Source organism: Anolis carolinensis, unplaced genomic scaffold, assembly GCF_035594765.1.
Source record: "Anolis carolinensis isolate JA03-04 unplaced genomic scaffold, rAnoCar3.1.pri scaffold_26, whole genome shotgun sequence".
In the NCBI taxonomy this organism is placed as follows: Eukaryota; Metazoa; Chordata; class Lepidosauria; order Squamata; family Dactyloidae; genus Anolis; species Anolis carolinensis.
The window spans coordinates 38,289-48,194 of record NW_026943835.1 but is presented as its reverse complement, the minus strand read 5'-3'; positions in this window follow the sequence as shown (position 1 = coordinate 48,194).

Sequence of the window (9,906 nt, the reverse complement as noted above, 5' to 3'; positions counted from 1 at the left end):
CTTCTCGGCCCCGCAGCCATGGCATCGTGGAGTCCTGAGGATTCAGTCTTGATGACTTGGCTTTTTCCGGCCTGATGACCCCTTTGGCTTTGCTTTGTGGAGACAAAAGGGACTCTGTGTGGTGGTGGTGAAGGCCTCCTTACAAGAAGGCAAGAGTCCAACCAGCTTAAAAGACGCTGTAATGAAAAGAAGCTGTTGACAAACCATCCCTGGACCCCACTCAATCCGTCAACTTCTGGCCAGTTTCCAGTCTCCCCTTTCTGGGCAAAGCCATGGAACGTGTGGTGGCCTCGTGACTCCCGTTGTTCTTGGAAGACCCTGAGTGTCTAGATCGGGCGCAGTCTGGCTTCAGACCTGGTCACGGAACTGAATCCGTCTTGGTCTCCTCAGCAGATGATCTAAGCAGGGAACTGGACGGGGGGAGGGTGTCCCTCTTGGTTCTCCTGGGCCTCTCATCGGCCTTCCATACCGTGGACCATGGTCTCCTTCTGGGATGCCTCACGGGAATAGAGTTTGGAGGCGCTGTTTTCCTTCCTGGAAGGTCGCTCTCAGAAGGCGTTGCTCGGCCCCACGGCCATTCTCTTGTGGGGTCCCGTGGGGTTCAGTCTTGTGCCCATGTTGTTTAACATTTATTTATTTATTTATTTCCAACATTTATATCCCGCCCTTCTCACCCAAAGGGCCTCAGGGCGGCGTACAAAATTGGCAACACATAATTAAAACAGCAATAAAAATCCAATAAAACAATTAAAACAATATAAAGATATAAAACATATGATTAAAATCCATTCCTCCAAAATCCTCGTGCTGTAGCCGTAAATCAGTCCGGGTCGTCTTTATCATTTAATCTTCGAAAGCCTGGGCACATAGCCATGTTTTCAGGGCTTTTCTAAAACTTAAAAGGGTTGGGGCTTGCCGTATTTCTCTGGGGAAGGTGTTCCACAGCCGGGGAGCCATCACCGAGAAGGCCCTGTCCCTCGTCCCCACCAGCCGTGCCTGTGAGGCAGGCGGAACCGAGAGCAGGGCCTCTCCAGATGACCTTCGGGATCTTCCTGGCTCATAGGAGGAGATACGTTCAGACAAGTAGATTGGGCCAGAACCGTTTAGGGCTTTATAGGTCAAAACCAGCACTTTGAATTGGGCTCGGTAGCATATCGGCAGCCAGTAGAGCTGGCTAAGTAGGGGGGTGGTACGCTCCCTGTAAGCCACCCCAGTTATTAATCTGGCTGCCGCCCGTTGTACTAATTGGAGCTTCCGGGCCGTCTTCAAAGGCAACCCCACGTAGAGAGCGTTGCAGTAATCCAAATGGGATGTAACCAGAGCATGGACCACCGTGGCCAAGTCAGACCTCCCAAGGAACAGTCGCGGCTGGCGCACAAGTCTGATTTGTGCGAAGGCTCCCCTGGCTACCGCTGAGACCTGGGGTTCCAGGCTCAGCAATGCGTCCAGGAGAACCCCCAGACTGCGAACCTGTGTCTTCGGGGGAGTGTGACCCCATTCAACACAGGCTGTAACCCTATTCCCTATTCGGCCCTTCGACTGACCAGGAGGACCTCTGTCTTGTCTGGATTCAGTTTCAATTTGTTTGCCCTCATCCAGTCCGACACAGAGGCCAGACACCGGTTCAGGACCTGGACAGCCTCCTTAGTGACAGGTGGGAAGGAGTGACAGAGCTGGACATCATCTGCGTACAGATGACACCGAACCCCGAAACTCCTGATGATCTCTCCCAGCGGCTTCATGTATATGTTGAACAACATGGGGGACAGTACTGAACCCTGTGGGACCCCACAAGACAATGGTTGTGGGGCTGAGCAGGCGTCCCCCAATGACATCATCTGGGAACAACCCTCCAGGAAGGACCAGGGCCACTGCAAAACAGTACTTCCGAGCCCCATCCCGGTGAGGCGCTCCAGAAGGATACCGTGATCGACGGTATTGAAGGCCGCTGAGAGGTCCAGCAGAACCAGCAGGGACACACTCCCCCTGTCCAGTTCCCGGCGTAGATCATCGACTAAGGCGACCAAGGCTGTCTCGGTACCATGCCCCGGCCTGAAGCCAGACTGTGCCGGATCCAGAAAATCGGTATCTACCAAGAATGCCTGGAGTTGTGCCGCCACCACACGTTCCACGACCTTGCCCAAAAAGGGGAAATTGGAAATAGGCCGAAAGTTCTCCAATTGAGTGGGGTCCAGTGATGGCTTCTTCAACAGCGTTTGATCACAGCCAATTTGAGGCTCGCTGGAAATATGCCTTCCTGAAGGGAGGCATTCACCACCACCTTCACCCACTTGGCCAACCCCCCTCTGGCTTCTCTCACCAACCTGGATGGGCAGGGGTCTAGGATGCATGTGGTAGCCCTCACCTCTCCAAGCACCTTCATCTACATGAAGCCACTGGGAGAGATCATCCGGCGTTCTGGAGTTCAATGCCATGTGCTCCCAGGTGACGTTCACCTCTGCTCCTCCTTTCCTCCTCCCACTCAGGGATGCTCAGGTCCTCAACTGGCGATTGGCAACCTTTTGCGCATGCGGCTGACGTGAGCAGTCGCACTCTAATCTCTCTCCCTGAAGAAAATAAGTAATTAAGCCCTAAAAAGAAAACAAGGAGAGTCAACAAACTGATGAGTGAGCATACTTCAAAAGTAAGTGAAAATAAGAGTCTCCAGAGAAACCTGAAGAGGAAAAACATAGATATAAGCTTTAAAAAGGCTTATTAGCTAAAAAATAATGTCTCTGAAAGAGCCTCCATTAACCCGAGCTGACTTGGAGGGGAACAAAAAAGCTATAGAAGAAATGAAAAACATGTTACAGGACAATTTCAAAATTATGAATGACACTTTGAGTAAAATGGAGGAGAGAATATGTGTTCTTGAAAATAAATTAATTGCTACAGAAAAACAATAAAAAACTATATGAAAGAGATACAGAAATTAAAAGAAAAAATCTCAGGCTTGGAAGATAGAAGCAGAAGGGCAAATCTGAGACTGGGAAACTGGCCAGAGAAAGAAAAACAAAAACCGGGAGATCTAAAATGTAATATAGTTTCCAAAAAATCAAATACAAGTGTCATCAATTGTTATAGATAGATTGCACTGGACCTCAAAAAAAGGAGGCATGAGATCACCTCTATCTACAACGCCAAGGCAAGTGATTATTAAGTTTGCTACTGAAAACAAAAAGGAAGAGGTGTTTAAAAATTTAAAGAGAAAGAAATCACTATATAGAAACATGCAGATTATAGTGAGACAGGATTTGTCTAAAGAAACTCTGAAAATTAAACAAGATTTACAAACCTATGCCGAAGCATTGTATTCAGGTGGAGTACAATTTACCTGGGGGTCTCCTATAGCTATTATTCACTTTAGACAAGGGAAGAGATACATTGCTAGAACACCAGAACAAGAGGAGGATCTCCTGAAAACACTTGGAGTAAGAAACACTGCAAGCAGAGTCAAAAAGAAAAAAGATACAAACGTTTCCTCAAGGAGTAAAGAGAGTAAAGCCCCAGCAAAGTCAAGAAGAGAAAGATGTGGAAGAAGAGGAAGTTGAATAAATAAAATTGAGCAATTCAAACTTATTTTGAAAACAACTGTTTACTTTTCATCCTCTCTGGACGCACAAGGACTGAAATAGCTGCTGCAATATAATTTGAGACTTTGGTCATTATTATTAATTACCCACCTTTACCCTAATTTAGGGCTAGACAAAGGTACAAAGCATGATGTATCTTATTTATGTTTTGTTAAACAAAATAAGCAGTACAATTTATGATTTGTTAAAACATAATAGTACAATTGGTTGCCGGGTATGACTAGTGAATATCTAAGGACCAGTTTAATTTGTACAGATTGGAGGGGGGAGGTGAGCCTCTTATTTATGTAGCTATAAGGGTAAAAGCTTCGAACTGGGGGCATAGTTGTTAACATTGCAAAGGGGGGCAATTAAAGAATAATGTTAGAGGGCATGCTAATAAAGGTTAAACAGAGAAGGGAGAGAGTTATAGGGAGGGAATTAAATTCCTCACCCAGGCCACATTGGGGGATTGGGGGTTGACAACGATTAACCAAAAAAGAACGAACATTAAAAAGGAGCCTAGTAAAATTACCAAGGAAACAAACATGATCCAATGGGTTTATCACTAAAATGTGTTAGCTTGAACATCAATGGTTTAGCAACAAACTATAGGAGAACAAGATTAGGAACGTTTATCGAACCAAATAACTTGGCTGTATATTGTTACAGGAAACACACAGATCGACAAGGGACCCAGAAAAACTATTAAATATCTCAGGCTGGAATACATTGGCAGAGGCAAAAGCAAACAACAAAACAGTTAGCTTGATAAAAAAATAGAGGTGGTACAAACAGATTTAATGGCAGATACTAAAGGGAGATGGGTAATCTTTAAAGGAGAAATATGTGGGGTAAAAATGACAATCCTAAATATCTATGTGCCTAATAAAGGCCAGGGAAAATATATAGAAAAGATATTTAAGAAGCTAGAGGGCTTCTATGAAGGGGATGTACTTATAGCAGGAGACTTTAGACATGATAAAAATAAGTGTACACTGTTGGACAAATGGAAATTGAAGGATTGCTTTCAAGAGGTAAAAACACAACCAAAACCAACTTATTCTGGAAAACAAAAAATTTACCCTCATATACTATATATTAAAGAGAGTCTCTTTATCTTGACCCATTCCAGTCTGGTTTCAGGCCTGGTCATGGCACTGAGTCGCCTTGGTGGATGACCTCCGTAGAGAGCTTGACAGGGGGAGTGTGTCCCTGTTGGTTCTCTTAGACATCTCAGCGGCTTTCGATACTATCGACCATGGTGTCCTGGGACGGCTCTCCGGGATGGGCCTTGGTGGTACTGCTCTCCAGTGGCTCCAGTCCTTCCTGGAGGGCCGATCCCAGATGGTAAAGCTGGGGGACACCTGCTCAGACCCCTGGCCTTTGACCTGTGGGGTTCCGCAAGGTTCCATTCTGTCCCCCATGCTTTTTAATATCTACATGAAACTGCTGGGCAAGGTCATCCGGGGTTTTGGAGTTTGGTGCCATCTCTACGCAGATGACACTCTACTACTCTTTTCCACCTACCTCCAAGGAAGCCCCTCGGATCCTAGACCAGTGCCTGGCCACTGTAATGGGTTGGATGAGGGCCAACAAGCTGAAACTTAATCCTGACAAGACAGAGGTCCTCCAGGTCAGTCGTGCGACTGATGGGGGTATAGGGTGGTTACCTGTGCTTGACGGGGTCACAATCCCCCTGAAGGCACAGGTCCGCAGTCAGGGGATCCTCCTGGACTCATCGCTGTCACTTGATGCTCAGGTGTCGGTGGTGGCCGGGAGGGCCTTTGCACAGCTAAAGCTAGTGCGCCAACTGCGACCGTACCTTGAGAAGTCTGACTTGACCATGGTGGTCCATGCTCTGGTTATCTCAAGGATGGATTACTGTAATGCGCTCTACATGGGGCTGCCCTTGAAGACGGTCCGGAAACTGCAGTTGGTACAACGGTCGGCAGCTAGGTTACTAACTGGAGCTGCTTACAGGGAGCGGTCAACCCCCCTGTTCAAGCAGCTCCACTGGCTGCCGATAATATTCCGGGCCCAATTCAAGGTGCAGATTATTACCTATAAAGCTCTAAACGGTTCGGGACCTGCCTATCTTCGTGACCGCGTCGTCCCCTATGAACCCACCCGATCGCTGAGATCCTCCCGGGAGGCCCTCCTCTCACTTCCACCCTCCTCACAACTGCATTTGGTGGGGACGAGAGAGAGAGAGGGCCTTCTCGGCCGTGGCTCCCCGACTCTGGAACTCCCTCCCCAGGGAGATGAGGTTGGCTCCCTCTCTACCTTCCTTCAGGAAGCAACTGAAGACTTGGATGTTTCAGCAGGCCTTCAGAGATAGTCATTAATTAATCAGCCCCAGTGGGTTTTTAATAATTTATCCTGTTTTTATTACGGTCTTGCCATTTATGTTGTTTATATTGATATATTGTATTATTGTTTTATCTTTTTATATTGTGATTGTATTGTGTTGCTTATATTTTGTTCTTATGTTGTTCGGGCCACTGCCCCATGTAAGCCGCCCCAAGTCCCCGTGGGGAGATGGTGGCGGGATATAAATAAAGTTTTATTATTATTATTATTATTATTATTATTATTATTATTATTATTATTATCAATCTGAGATATTAAAAACAGAAAGTGGTCTGATAGAAGTAACACTACAATTAACAGAGGAGAAACCCCACTATAGATGGAGATACAAGGAATTACTATTGATGAAGGAAAAAGATAGGGAAAAGTTGGGAAAAGAAATTAAAAACTTCTTTCAAATTAATAGAAATACGGCAAAAGGGATTATTTGGGATACAGCAAAAAGCCTTTATAAAATGATTATTAATAAAGAATGAAATAGCCAAGAAGAAATTTATGAATCAAGAGAGAAATACAATAATCAAGCAGGGACCTTCAGAATAGGTATGAAAAAAGAACAAAAAAAAAGAAATAGATAAGTTGAAAGGGGAGTTGGAGGAGATAGATAAATTTAACATATGGAAAAAAGAAATAATGGTGAAAAACGATTTCCAAAGGGCAAATATTAATTCAGTAAGGCACTTGGCAAACTAAAGAAAATAAAAGAAAAGAAAAGGGTGAAAGATATATTTGATGAAAAAAAATAATTTGGTAAAGGACAATAAAAGTATAAGGGATACATTTGCTGATTTCTACCAGAAATTATATAAAGGCGAAAATAATTTGCAAGGCGATGACTGGGTCTGAGAAAAATTGGGAGAAGAGGACAGAATTTTTTTACAAAGGGTTATTTTATATCAGGAAATTGATGAGGTAATAGGAAATTTAAAAAAGGAAAATCACCTGGAGCTGATGGATACACAGCAGAGTTTTACAAACAAATGAAGGAAGAACTAATACCGGAATTGGCAATAGTTTTTAATAATATAATGAGAGGAGTCTTGGAGGGAGGCAGAAATAATAACAATTATCAAACCAGGGAAGAATCCTAGAGAAGTAAATTCTTATAGGCCAATTAGTTTAATGAACGAGGATTACAAAATATTTGCGAAAATATTAACAAATAGACTAAAGGATTTATTACCAAAAGTGATAGGGGAAGACCAATATGAATTTACAAAGGGGAGAAATATCAGCCATCCAATTAGGAATTTGCTTAATATTATTGCATAGAAAAGTTTTAAAAATAGCATTTATTAAATTGGATGTATACAAAGCATTCGACACAGTGAATCGTAACTTTTTATTTAAAAGGATGGAAAATTTGGGATTGGGACAAGAATTCATAGAGGTTATAAGAGAAATATATAAAAAAGTAGCAAAATTAAAAGTTGATGAAGGATATTTCAGAAAAATAGACATTGAAAGAGGTGTTAAACAGGGGTGTCCTATATCACCAATGTTATTCACAATGGCTATAGAATATTTAGCAGACAGAATTAAAAACAATGGTAGAACAACAGGATTTAGGACAGGAAAGGAGGAAGTGAAAGTGAATCTGTTTGCGGACGATTTTTTAATAATCACAGAAAATCCACTGGACACCTTGAAAGAACTGGAAGTAATATTGGAAGATTATTATAAAATCTCAGGTTTACGGATAAATATGACAAAATCAGAGCTGTTGGGGTTTAACCTGGAGAAAGGAATTTTAGAAGAGACCCAGAAAAGAAAAGATATACAGATTGTAAAAAACAAAATTAAATATTTGGGAATTTACTTAACTAATAAGCCAACAAGGATCTGGGATTATAACTATAAGAAGACATGGAAGAGGATACAGCTGCAAATGATTAATTGGAAGGATAAGTATTTCAATGAGAATTAGATCAATTAAAATGTGTATACTCCCCAAATTATTGTATGTGTTTCGAACTCTACCATTGGAGATTTCACAACAAAAATTTTAAAAATGGGATGGAGAATATTTGCAGGGGGAAAATCAAGAATAAGTAATAAGGAGCTGTATAGATCCAATAAAGAAATAGGATGGGGAATACCGAAGTTACAAGAATACTATGAAGCATTCCAGCTGAAAGCTTTGTTGGAATTAGTAGAGGAGAAGCAAGAGAAGTGGATAAGAATAGAGAATCAAGTAAATAAAAATAAATGAAACTATGGAATATTTACAAAAAATTTCAAAGAGGGAATAGAAAAAACAATAGGCCCAAGGAAAATAGCATTAAAAATATGGGGGAAATGGAAAGAGAAATGGATACCATACTTATCAAAAGAAGCCCAGATAGGTAGTTTAAAAATAATGAGGACAGGAGTATTATAAGAAAATTTAAACAGATGGGATATAGTAAAATTAAAGATTTATATAATGAAAATAAGAAATTAATGGAATGGAAACAATTGGAAAGATTAGGGGGTGGGATAAATTGGTTAACACTAAGAGGAATTTGGGAACAAACCAAGAAGGAAGAAAGTAATGAGGGAGAAAATATACAAGATATTAAAAGAGAGACTTGGTGGTAAAAAAGGATTAAATAAAATATATGGAAGAATGATAGAAGATAAGGAGTCTATGTATAGAATAATGGAAAACAAGTAGGAAAAGGAAGGGGGCCTAGGAAAAGAAAAGATAGAAAGGATAGTCAATGGTTTAAATAAAATAAAAATAGACAAATATAAGGAATTAGAACTGAAAATAATTACGAAATGGTACAGAACACCAATTCAGCTGGTACACATGATTCAGGGATTAAATCCCAAATCTTGGCATTGTGGGAGTAGGGAGTCATGGTACTCTCATCTATGGTGGGAATGTGAAGAGATAAAAAAATTGGAAACAAATTCTAACCCAGGTTGAATTACATACTAAAACCAAATTTGATATAAATTTGCAAATTCTGTTAATAGGGATATATGGGAACAGAAGAATTAAGGACCAAGACCAAAACTTAATGATGATAATTTTTTTTTTAATCTTTTATTTATGCTTTTAACATGTACATAAAATGAAAAAACATAAGAAGAACATAATGGAAAAAAAAGAAAAGAAAAGAAAAAGAGAGAGAGAGAAAAAAAAAAAAAAAAGGAAAGAAAATAAGACGAGCACGACCCATTACCACTTCCAGCTCCTCTGCATTGTCTTATAAATCAGCCTTAGAACATTTATTCTATTTGGCGTACCGTTCTATGTAACCTGAAGTCTAAGAATTCCTGTGTCATCACAGTTCTGTATTATTTCCTGACAGATATTGACTAAGTTTGTTCCAGTCCGTCCCTTGCCTTGGCGAGATGTTCTGTGATACTTTCTGTGTTAATAAATCCATATTTTTGATGTCGATTAACTTCAGTGTCCATTTCTCTATTGTAGGAATTTCTTGCGTTTTCCATGCTTTGGCAATACATAGCCTGGCCGCTGTTATCATGTATATAAAAAGTTTTTCCGTGTTGGAGTCCATGTGAAAATCAACCATACCTAGTAGAAAATAATCTGGTTTTGTGTTAAGTTTGATTTGCAATATTTTCTCAATTTCTTTCCTTATTTCTAGCCAGAACTTTTTAATTTTTTTACATCTCCACCACATATGCATGAAGTCTCCATTATGTTTTTGGCATTTCCAACACCTCCCGTCTCCTTTTCCCTTGCTAAACTTTGCCAGTCTTTCTGGGGTGAGATACCATCTATAGAAGACCTTAAACCAGTTTTCCCTAATTTCCATTGCATATGTGAGCTTTTGATTCTTCATCCATATCTTTTCCCAGTCTGAAAACAAAATCGTATGACCTAATTCTTGAGCCCATTTTGTCATTACCGTTTTTACCTGATTATCTTCTGTATCCCATAACAGTAATTGTTGATATAATGTTTTTATTATTTTTGTTTCTATTTTTAAAACCCTGTCCCAGC